This window comes from Varanus komodoensis, unplaced genomic scaffold (genome assembly GCF_004798865.1).
Source record: "Varanus komodoensis strain SLA01 unplaced genomic scaffold, ASM479886v1 scaffold5, whole genome shotgun sequence".
Lineage (NCBI taxonomy): Eukaryota > Metazoa > Chordata > Lepidosauria > Squamata > Varanidae > Varanus > Varanus komodoensis.
This window is the reverse complement of record NW_025336087.1, coordinates 23,806,364-23,816,276: the sequence shown is the minus strand read 5'-3', so window position 1 is coordinate 23,816,276 and position 9,913 is coordinate 23,806,364.

Genomic DNA, 9,913 nt, shown 5'->3' with positions numbered 1-9,913 from the left:
GAACAGCTAAGCAGGGAAGTCATGGAAAGGCCATTTTGGAGAGCTTTCATTCATATGGTATCCCTAAGTGGGAGGCAACCTGATTCTATATTACCAGAACAATTTAAATTTATACCCAAAACAATTCAGATAGTGAGTGATGGGATTGTGGGGGAGGAGGAAACATTACAACAAGATAATGCAGAATCCAATTTTTCCAGCTTTGCTGCCCAACGGGAAATCCCTTCTTAGAAGCTGGCATTTGCTGGCGAGGTGCGTCGGGTGGAGGATTTCTGCTGGCACAATTGAGGGATTTTTGCCCAAGTCCCCCAATCTGGATTAGGGTTTGGGGAATCTTGGAGTCTCTCTACATCTATGCTTGTTCCTCTTGTCCCTAAAACTGGAGGGAGGGAGGGCAGTAATCTTCAAAGTTATCTGGTATTTCCAGCAGCCATCCTTCCTAATGAAACTTATTCTGGAAGGTCTTGTTACAGACAATGTCTGTAGTTACCTTTGGGTGTGGAGATGGTTGGAATATGGTTCCTCTACCCTTCTTACAGTCATCCTCATGTCTTGATTACAGAGGGGTTTAAAATAATCTTCCCATCTGTTTAGTCTGCCTTCTTGAACATTTTTTTGGTACTGAGAAGTTGTCAGATGTTTTGTGCAAGCTGCAATAAGCATTAATCTCTGCAACAGTGCCTGTGACTCTGCAACAGGCCATTTTGCACATAATAAGAAACCACCACAGGTGAATTTCCAAGCTGGACTTCTCATTGTGATGTCAGCTGCCATTCTGAAATTTCAAGCTGGATTGCGGTATGCTGCAGCTTATTGTTCCAAGAACTTCCATGGGTTCTTGATAGCTTGTTAAATACCCCAACAACTCACCCCATAAAGATTCACATGTAACAATCAGTTATGGCATGTCCCCATCATGGCTTGAGTTTTTACAATTCAAAAAATTCATCTATGGTAGTTTGCCCTGTAGTTTACAAACCTCATGGAAAGAATGTGTCCATTGAGAGTATCTGAAAAAAAAGGCTCTCAAAAGTCATGAGCAGGAGGGTGCTGTGACAACAGTGGCCTACTTTTCGGGAGCACCGAGTTGGCCACTGTGGAAAGTGGGTTGTTGCAGTAGGTTGGCCTTTGGTACAATCCAACAGGGCTTCTCTCATGTTCTTTGCCGCAGTTCCTGACACTGTTCACCCCTTCTGTAGGTTCTGTGTGACCATCATTCCTGGTTTTGGCATTTCAGCAGCCTCCCTTTGTAAGGCCTTGTAAAACACATCTGGCATTTTATCAGCTGTGACATTCATGAGACTCAGATCACTGTTAACTTCCTAAGTCTTGTCCAAAATTTGAACATCATCATCATCATTTGGCAAGACTGCCAGTGCTGCATTGTCATTTTTCTTAAAATCAATGCCATCCAATTAATGTCAGAGTACAGAAATCAAATTAATGAAATGGATGTTAGAAAGGGAGAAGTCAAGTGACTGCTGTGTGTTGTAACCATAGAAACTGGTCTAATTTGGCAGAATACAGGGCTCCTAACTACACATTACACAGCAAGTGGTAAGGATGGGAGAGAATATGTGAAACTTGACTTTTCATCGGTAGCTATTGCAAAATCCTTCTTTCAAGGAGCAGCAGATTGTGAAAATTGTTCATTTGTTTATTTTTCCTGAGGAAAAAGTTAAATAATACAGCAGCAGGTCTGACTTTAGAACCTTCCCAAAACAACATCAGTGTTATTGTGATACACACAACTTCCCTATTACTTGGAAGACTTTCTAGGATTAATCTCTAATTGTACCCAAGGGCTACTCAGGTAGCGTCCCTGTGACCATTTCTTTCTTTTTGGATGTTCCTGGCTGGGCAAGGAGCACCCTTGTTCTATATAGATCCAGAAAGAGAAACCAGGGTGGAGAATAAGGCCTCATTGTAAGGAAGGGATCTCTAAAGTCATGGCACAAGATTCACAGAAAACTCAAAATGGGGCTTATATATTCATAAGCAAAAAGGATGAAGTGCAGATGGAAGACATGGAACAACGTACAGAACTTATATTCAGGAAATCATGGTCATGGTCATAGCAGCTTGTGACAATTTGGAAGACATCTGGAGGGATGCAGGGTAGAACATGAAAAGCGCCATGCTAGATCACTTTAAAGGCCTAGTTGTCATGAACCAGTACCCTGAACCATAATTCCCAGGGGATTCCTGAAGGGGTGAAGATTTGGTCATGAAAAGCATCTCATGAGGTTTCCATCTGCTCAGAAGCGACTGTTCCACAGGAACCTCAGTCTCCTGAATCCAAAGGAGGTTATATTAAGCTTCTCAGACCCTGAGGACTCAAGCAGCATGCCAGAAGCACTCCCACATCATTGCAGCCTGAGAATGACCCTTTAAGGGTCAAAGTGTCAGTCAATGGAGAGGCAGAAGCAGCTAGCCTAAGGCCAATAATTTCCTATTGACAATTTGATTTGACTCATACTTTTCTGTGGTGCTGATCTCTTCCTGCATTGCTTCCTAAGCCATAGGATCCAGTTCAATCCCTGCTCAGGATCTGATCCCTGGAAGAGCCCTGAAAGCCAAGTGGCATTACAGAACATTTTCACAACCCAGAAAGAGTACTCCAGTTCAACATTCTGCTTCCACAGAGGCCACATTCATAGTAAGATCAGAAGAACACTACTTTCAGGCATTTGCTGGGATACAATGGGCAGTATGGCCGTAGTTTACTAGGTCCTTGTATCTTCCTCAGGTGTTCTTCCATTTTGTATGTTCCTGAATTTTTGTTCTCTTTTTATATCTTGTATTGGCTGCTGTTGCTGCTTCTTTTTCTTCTTTGGTGTGTATGTATGAACTGCCCAAAAATCAGTTGGGCAATTAATTGAAGGCTGTCTCAGCCTATCAGGTAGTCTGCACCCTGTTTTATCCAATGAACAACCTTTCCAGGTTCTTTTGAGAAACAAGGCATGGTTGCAATAGCCGTCTCCTGTGATTGTCCCCTATGTAACAGATATCCAGAAGTATATTATTTTAGAGCACGCAGGTTCTATTTAGCTGTGATACGGCTAACAGCTGTTGATAGTATTTGCATAATTCTCTTTCAAAAGCATCTAAGCAAATGGCTGTCACCACATCCTGCAGTAATGACTTCCATAAAATTATTATGTTCAAACAAAATCAAATATTTTCTTTTGGTCTTTCCTGAATCTATCACTAGTCAACATCATTGGGTGACCCAATTTCTAATATTATGAGAAAGGGAGAGAAAAAAAACCCTTATGCCTGCACTATTTATTTATTTAACTGAGACTTTCTTCCCTACCTTTTCAGTTCCAAAAAGGGTTTGGCAGTGAATACAATAAAACAGAAAAAAAATTAACAGAACAATCCTGTAGTCCCTAGATAACATTTTGGACGTCCCGCTTCAGCTTCCTTGCTCAGAAAATCCCCACCACCACCTCATAGTTAACATGGAAAGAACTGCACCAGCTGTATCTCCAAAGATGTTAACAGCAACCCTGAAGAAAGGATGTAGAGAACAATTAATTCCTTATACAGAATTAAACTACTGCCCTATCTCTCCCAGTTTTGTCTGCTTTGAGTGTCAATAGCTCTTCTGGGTCTAAGGCAGAAATGATTCCCAGCTGAGCAATGAACTTGGGACCTTCTGCATTAAAAGCATGTGCTCTGGAATGTCCATTATGGCTCTCTACCATGTAACAGAGATTTTAGCTGTTCGCTGGAAATACTGCTAGAAAGGGGCAAGCGGATTGCCTGAAGCAGGGAGTTCCACATCCTTTGTGATGCAACTGGGAAAAAAATGTAAATCTGCCAATGGTAAAAGGTGACTGAATGTATGGAAGGGACTCTGACACAGGATCTCAGACTGGTTTATATTGGGGGAAATAGTTACGCATACATGGTCCTCATCCTGTGTTCCAAATCCCTTGTCCATTGTAATGGTGGAAGCAAGGACACACTGTTGTGCTGTGCAGACAAAAATCACTGAAAATTAGTCTTGCAAAGCCTGGACTTATGAAATTGGATATTATGTAGGTATACCACTCACATAATTTAGACACCTTATATAGATGGGTCCTCTTCTATTTAGGTGAAATTCTGCCATGAACATTTTGATAATATGTTTTCTCCTGAGCGGGACTGTTCTTCAGGTATGAATTTTGTGAGGTGTGGTACAGAAGCCAAGCAAGGGAATACATTCCACCTATTCTTGTGAGTTGCATTGCAATTTCAGTAAAATAAGCTCTGAGGTCTGAAGCTTCACGGGGAACTTTTGGTATCTATCCATACCCTGGTTTTAAAGGAGGCAGGGCTCCCATGTATTTCATCACTTATAATCTCCCATTTAATTTGGATAATTCTCTAATCAGATTCCCATCAAAATTACTTCTCAACTTTGTTCTTTTAGCTTATGGCTCAGACAAAAGCCCTGTTCTTCATTCTTCCAGCTGTTCAAATATTTACCATCAAACAGACCTTGGGGATTAGTTAGAAAGATGGATAAATGTCATTACAAGTATCAATTAATTGTAGTGTGACTATGCTTTAGAAACCCTGAGTTTCAAATTGAACTCTCTATGCCATCCATGGAACATCTACATCCAAATCACAGCCTTCCTCTGCATAATTGGTGATCTGGGACAATATCACTTTTGATATTATGTATAATCATTATCATGTTAGTAATTAAGCTAATTAATCATCATGCAATACTAATAACTATAATGATCATGAGAGACCCTGAAATACGTTCTCTGAAGGTCTTGGTTTGTTTTATAGCCTACTGTCATCTTATAAATCATTGAACATGCACGGGCAGGTGTGAGTGCAAGGGCTGTTTTACTCTTGCATATCTATACCAGATTCACACGACAATCCCTGAGTGGTGGTCGGATATATAACATGTCACCTGTAGGCTCATGATGTGCCAAATGACTTATACTATGCCATGCTGTGTCATGGGAACCACATCATGCATACAAAGATTTGGATTTGGGATCTAGATTCTAAAAAAGGATGGGCAGTAGGCCTCATTTTTGGGGAAATCCTAGTCAGCAGGTTTTCCTTACTCTCTGTGTAGCACTGTCAAGAAACGGAAGGGGCTTATTTATTTATTTATTTATTTATTTTATTAAAACATTTCTATGCCGCCCCTTGCCAAGGCCTCGGGGCGGCTTACAACATTGAATACAAAATACATTAAAACAATGACAATTAAAATATATACAATAAAATAAAATAAGCCGCCCTGGCCGAATAAAATTCAATAATATTAACATTTAAAATGCTGCATAAATAAAAAGGTCTTCGCCTGGCGCCGAAAAACAAATAACGACGGCGCCAGGCGGACCTCTCTGGGGAGCGCATTCCATAACTTAGGCGCCACCGCTGAGAAAGCCCTCCTCCGAGTAGCCACCCTCCTAATTTCCTTCACTGAGGGCTCCCGGAGGAGGGCCTCTCCTGCTGATCTCAAGGGGCGGCTGGGCATATATGGACGTAAGCGCTCCTTCAGGTAACCAGGACCCAAGCCGTTTAGGGCTTTATAGGTCATCACCAACACCTTGAATTGGGCCCGGACTTCAATGGGAAGCCAGTGAAGCTGACGGAGAACTGGAGTCATGTGAGCATAACGTCCAGTTCCCGTCAGCAGCCTGGCAGCTATATTTTGAACCAATTGAAGTATCCGGACCGTCTTCAAGGGCAGCCCCACGTAGAGTGCGTTACAGAAGTCAAGACGGGAAGTCACCAGTGCATGAGTCACTGTTGCGAGGCTGTCGTACTCCAGATAGGGGCGCAGCTGATGAATCAGCCGAAGCTGGAGGAAAGCGCTCCTCGCCGCTGCTGTTACCTGAGCTTCGAGTGAAAGCTCCGGGTCGAGGAGCACTCCCAAGCTGCGGACCTTATCCCTAGGAGGGAGTGCAACCCCGTTCAGGACAAGGTTCAATTCACCTTCTCCGAAAACTGAACCACCTACCAACAGGACCTCCGTCTTGTCTGGATTGAGCTTCAGTTTATTGGCCCTCATCCAGCCCATTACCTCGGCCAGGCACCGGTTCAGTACAGCCACTGCCTCACCTGGATTGGTGGAAAATGAGAGGTAGAGCTGGGTATCATCAGCGTACTGGTGATTCCGCAGCCCACACCTCCTGATGACCTCTCCCAGCGGTTTCATGTAGATGTTAAACAGCAAGGGGGACAAAATGGACCCCTGCGGTACTCCATGGCATAGCTGCCATGGTGCAGAGCCATAGTCCCCCAGCACCACCTTCTGGAATCGGCCATTGAGATAGGAGCGGAACCACTGCAAAGCAGTGCCTCTGACCCCCAATCCCGCAAGCCTATCCAGAAGGATACCATGGTCGATGGTATCGAAAGCCTCCAAGAGGTCCAGGAGAACCAACAGGGACGCACTCCCCCTGTCCTTCTCCCTGCACAGGTCATCGTACAGGGCGACCAAGGCAGATTCAGTACCGTACCCGGGTCTGAAGCCGGACTGAAATGGGTCCAGATAATCTTGTCCAGGCTTGACATGGGGAGGAAGAAGTGGGGAGTTGAACCACACCTGATTAAATCTGAATCTAACCCAGGAAGTTGCCTTATACCAGGCCATCAAGCACACTATTGCCTCCTCTGAGAGGATTGAGTTCAGACAACATGCTAACCACACACAATGGTTAAATTGTGGGTTGTTGAACCATGGGTTGTCCTTGGAACATAGGTCACCATATGGTTTGAACATAACTGCACCAGTCATGGTCTGTGAACCATGAATAACCCATGAAGAGAACTCATGGGTTATGCTGCTGCAGTTGTTCATCATGGATTGCTATCTCAGTGGAGTTCAGGCAACATGCCAATCATGCTTAAGCAACAACCCACAATTCAATGACAACCCACACTCAACCCATATTTACCACTTGAGTATGGGTTATCATGTCATCTGAACTCAATCAGAGGTGCTTTGGGGCTTCAGGAAGGAGTCTTCACTTTTTGCCTGACTCCTAACTAGAGATGCCAGAGACTTGGAGGTGGACATTCTGTTACTCGCCTGCCTGCGTAGCTATACATTGAGCCAGCACATCAAGTCACCTTTGAGACACTGGAAAGGCAGGGGCCTGCGGCCAGATGGGTGAGCAAATACGGAAGTGAAGCAGGGGGTTGCACTCAGTGGCCGTATAGGCCCCCTTCCAACTCCGCTACTGTTCTTTTCTGTTCATCTATAATTAGTGTGTCCACCTGTGAATGATCAAAAAGAAACAGAAGATGAAAAGGATCTGTATAACTTTGGGATATCCTAATTTATAAAGTATGGGTATACATTTGAAAATCATGATTATGATTTAAAAGGAAATGCAGGGCATTTCCCTGTAGTGTGGAAGACTGTGAGCAGTGTGCCAGCCTGCTTAATCTCCTGTCCAGAGGCCAGCTGCTGATGGGCAACTGTGCTTCTGCTCCCTTAGCTTTAAATTGGCATTAAAGAGCATCACCTTCAAAATAAAGGACTTGCTTAACCAGCGGTGGTCCTCTGTAAATGGGCCACCTGAGCAGCCTCTTGCAAAATTCAGTAATATGTGACTAGAGCCAATGCTGCTTGCTGGCACAGGGAGCATGACGCAGACCTTCTGCTAATCTAAGAGAAGAGGAAGACAAAAAGGTAGGACCTGGGGAAGGTTAGGGGTGCTTCTTGAAGTATGCTGGACCTTGGCTGTTAGAAGCTTAGGAATCTCAGGGCATGAAGAAACACTGCATCACGAGATGAGCTGCGATTAAACATATAGAAGGATTACAGCAAAATCTCTCGCTCAGCTTAACTCAGACTGACCTAGTTGATTTGTTCTGTCTGGGTCCCCTTAACCCTCCCGTCAACCCATTAATAAACTCTCAAGAATATAAAACTAATTGTTTCTGTCAGGCCTTTAGGTACTAACATTTCTTTAAAACATGCTGGACTTTGCTGCACCTGAAGCTAGGTAAGTGTTATACAGAATGATTCCAGGCAAGCTTAAAAACTGGTGTAGTTTATGCAGTCACAGACTGTAGCTCTTTAAAGCACTGGCATTTCTGTCAAAAAGAAATTAATGCAAAGTACGTAGTGTAGCATATAGTGCCAAGGAAGCAGTATGCAGTGTGCATTGAATTTCAGCCATTTAGAATTGAAGTGAGCAAAAGCCAGGGGGCACCAAAGGAGGCAGGACCTAGGAATTTAGGTGTGATCTTCTTGGGATCTCCAGGGAGCCATCTCAGCAGCAGTGGTGGGCGGCTCCCAGTCAGTGAAGAGGCACATCTGCTCCAGGGTTCAGCCTGAACATTGAAGGAGCTATCCATAGTGCTGAACCTATTTTGGGATGGTTCCTTAAAGGTTTAGACTAAAATCCATTGTAAATACACTGCTGCATTGGAGTTACCCAGTTCCACTAGACTCCAGCCAGGCTGAATTGGGTTTCCTGGCTTGAGATTCCATAGCCTTGGTCTACACTGACTACAACAGATGCCCAGGACTTCAGGCTAGATGTCTTGCCATACCTTCCTAGGGATGCTGGGTTGGGACTCAACCTGGGAACTTCTGCATGCAAAGAATGTGCCCTACCACAGAACTCTAAGTTCATGGAAGGTCACTTTTCCTACTCTTTTGTTACAAAAGCCACCCCAGGGGATTGGGGACTCCTTCTGAACGATATGGGATGAAGTATGTCCTCTCTCTCTCTCTCTCTCTCTCTCTCTCTCTCTCTCTCTCTCTGTGCGTGTGTGTAAGGAAATGCCCCAAATCAGAGAGTAGTATCTTCTTTCAGGATATCAGGACAATAGTTTAGCATAAATGGCCTCTTAAAGTTCTCTGCCATTTTTGTGGACAGGTGAATTTCAGTGAATTCTCCAGGGGAGGAGAAATTATCCAACAGTTTCTCACAGGTAAGGCTCACTGCTGGCACAGATTGCACAGCTTCTTTCCTTTTTCTTGATGGTTTTTAAGGCGGGGGTGGGTAGGTGGGGAGAGAGTTGTACAGCCACCACAAGTGGCAACAGCATCATCTGTGTTGGCAGCCCCTGTTGTGTCCAGCTCTGGGGAAAAGAGGGGCTTCTCACTGTGTTGAAATCTGACAGCCAATTTCCTGAAAGTTTTCTTCTACCATAAAAGAGGCTTCCTTTTTAGGGTGTTTTCAACTGACTTTTGTGGTGCTTTTGAGTTTCCCCATTCACTGTGAGGCAGCCAAAGATGCTGCGTGTGCACTTTCAAGGTTGCCCATCTCTCCATTGCTCTGCAACCTCCCAGGCTGTCTTTGCTTCCTGATCTCAAAAGGCCACATGGGAGAAATTACTGCACGATGTCTTCCCTTGGGCTTTAATTGCCTGTGGGAAGCCAAGGATGCTGCAAGCTGCCAGAGGGATGATTGTACAATGAAAGACAGGACATGTGTGCATAGCTCATAAATAGCTTCCATCTAGCCTGAAGTGCCTGATCCTGCCATATCTTTTAAGCTAAGCAGGGTCAGGCCTGATTGATATCTGGATGTTGTGAACTGCCCAGAGAGCTTCTGCTATGGGCAGTTTAGAAATGTAATGGATAATAATAAATAAGGGAAGCACAAAAAACCTGACCTAGCCTATTTTTCTCCTTTGAATTTCTTTTAAAAGACATTTCCTATTCTATTGAATTGAATGAGAATAGCTGAAAAATGTGGGGGGAATATTGAACAGAGTACTAATGAAAATCTCAAACTTTAGGGTGATGTGCTCACATTACAGAAACTCCCCATGAGGTCAGAGTGGTCCAGGTTGTAACACAGCTGAGTTTCAAATATGAAAAGGTTTTCCTGCAAGCCATGGTCAAGGCAGCTTGGATCAAGTTCTACAAAGGAGAGAAGTGGGGGAAATGGTCTGGTGGTGAGGAGTGAAAGCC